This window comes from Polypterus senegalus, chromosome 9 (assembly GCF_016835505.1).
Source record: "Polypterus senegalus isolate Bchr_013 chromosome 9, ASM1683550v1, whole genome shotgun sequence".
Classification (NCBI taxonomy): domain Eukaryota; kingdom Metazoa; phylum Chordata; class Cladistia; order Polypteriformes; family Polypteridae; genus Polypterus; species Polypterus senegalus.
Genome location: NC_053162.1, coordinates 119,336,790 through 119,339,492, shown reverse-complemented (window position 1 = coordinate 119,339,492; position 2,703 = coordinate 119,336,790).

The window sequence follows — 2,703 nt, the reverse complement described above, 5'->3', positions numbered from 1 at the left end:
TCAAATATGCAACTAACAGAGAAGCAATGCATGAACACAATGTATTAATATAGTGTGGTTAATCAACCACAATCTAATCAGATTAAAAAAAAATACACTTTGGTAAGAACCACACAACAGCTTTGGAAAAAATGTGTGGGCTGATGTGCAGTACACCCCTAAAAGTTACATATTGCAAATCAAAAATCTAAACAAACAATTTGGTGTAAAACAATTTGATTAGGTTAACATTATTAAGCAAATAAGCACAAATTCACACGCACACACACAAAAACTTCCTTCAGTTCGTTGATTATCTTTGCCACCTTTTTGTATTTGTAATTCTGTTTTCAAATAAGTTTAATAATTTTCTATTTTTAAACTATTTGTACTTAAAGTAATAAACAGCATACAATTGCTGTTTAAAAATGCTACACAGCCCCCACAATAACCGTGATAATATTGAATTTAATTTAAGTTAAGCAAACAATATTCTTGAACAACTTTTTAAATATACCGTAAATATTTCTGAAAAACAGTACAAAAATAATAGCTCGGAAAACATAATAACATTAGTATGAAATTCTTTTTTAATTATACATTAAAACTGATGAAAATATTGATGTGTTTAACAAATTATGAAAATCTTCAGTGTTGATTCAACTCAGAAAATTTTCACAAAAGAATAGTTATTTTTTATGCCCAGAACTGATTTAAAAAGACTTGAAATAAATGAAGAAAATCAGTTAAAGATTAGACTTCACAGAAAAGAATATGACAAACTGGGAAACTCTGTGGTGAGGAAATACCTCTGAATTCATAAATTATGAGGATTACATTTTAAAACATATACAGTCCATTACAAATATGCATTACAAGCGAGAGCAAGAGTCTGTGGAATAAAAATAAATACTGAACAATTACTTTAATTTCATATAATACTTTTCATCCTAAGAATAGTTTTACATATGCTTTTCATTTTTCTATCAGATAATACTTTATCTCTATATTTTTAATTTTTTGTTATTACTGTATATGAAGTGGCGCTACTCTATATCGTTATGAGAATGAGTGCATGCAATTTACAAAATCTGTTTGATTGGTGAAATGCAGCATACTCTTAATAAATTAATCTTTTTAAATAAATCTGATCATTTAAAAAAAAGAAAACTGTTTTTAATTAAACAAGGTCCTTTGTGATTTTTTTTAGGTTTTAACCATGGTTTTAATATGTGAAATATAGAATTTGTAAAATATTTTAAATTGGAGTAATTGCTTTAACTAATTCTGTGACCTGGACTTACAACAACTTTATTCCCAAAGGGGATTAAAGGAAGTTGGAGTCAAAAGGAACACAAGTCTTTAATTGTTTGTGCTTAAACATCACAAACTTGGGTGAACAAGAAAATGGCTATTAAACTGACAGAAGGAATAAATATTTCCGTGCAGAGATCAGAGGACTTGTAAAAAAGGAAAATATTAAAAATAGTTCCATGAACATCGTGATTGGTCTATCACTTATTGTCATTTTAAAAATAAATTTATGACTACTGTATACCATTTCATTAGTACTGTAGAGTTGTAAATATGATTAACCTTTAAATTGCTGTCTAGCTTTGCTTTACATTTAGAGGTCTTACCTTAACACTCCGTCAAAGTTCTGCCCGCTCTCCTCTCTGTTTCAGACAACTGTACATTAATAGCAGCCACTGACCTCAGAGTTGCATACAATAAAGGCATTTTTGGACCATCAAGGAGGTTTGTCATAAATATTTTTTCCACATACTGTAACCCAACACACTAAAGCATTGTTAAGGCCAGTTAGGCTATAACCAGTTTAGAATTTTATAAAGGTTGATGTCACTCTTTATTTAATTAGTTGCTTTCTAGGCACCCTTTTAAGGTGCTTAGCAAGGGTAATGTTTTTTCAAATATTTTTAGAAATAGTTCACTAAAAGGGTAAAGTTAAACAGTGATTCAAAGTATCATAGTTTAACTAAGTATTCAATATATAGAGATATTATTAAGCTTTAATTTATAAAAAAAAAAATAATAAAAATTAAACCCATCAAGCAATATATCTTTTTAAACAGTGGCAGGCATCACTTGACCACATGGAAACGGTGCCCACCATATGCAGACCATAACTCCTCATTCCTTATTCTTTATATGTTATGGTAGTGTCAGGATTTCATCCCAGTCCTTGATATCTTTTTTTTTATATATATGTTTTATTGTCCTTTGTATATGCCTTTGGGATGTATGTTTTTGAGTATGATTTTGCTTTCTTTCTGTTTGGATTTCTTGGTGAGTAATGTTTTATCAACTGATTTGTATTATTATGATGATTCTGTATTGTAGTGGTGGCGCTGAGGGTCAAATAGATTCTCATTCTTTACATGGCTCTTTTAGGTAGCTCACTTATCTTAAAAGGACTTCTCCCTATTTCCAAACTAGTTGGAATTCATATGTCAGTTTTGGAGGCTTGTCATTATCAGAGGCTCCCCTGCAGCTGGCTTTGAAGCTACTTATTTACATGATGGATTGCTATTTCTTACTGTTGGTAACTCATCCTCAGGCTGATGCAACTTGTCAGTACTGTTACAGTATGTTTAATGTCCCATATTTTCGTATATAAAACCTAAGATGTTAATATGCCGAGTGCCTACTCTCAGCACTACAGTATTTAAGAACTGAAACTGAAATGTCATCACTATCTCTGAA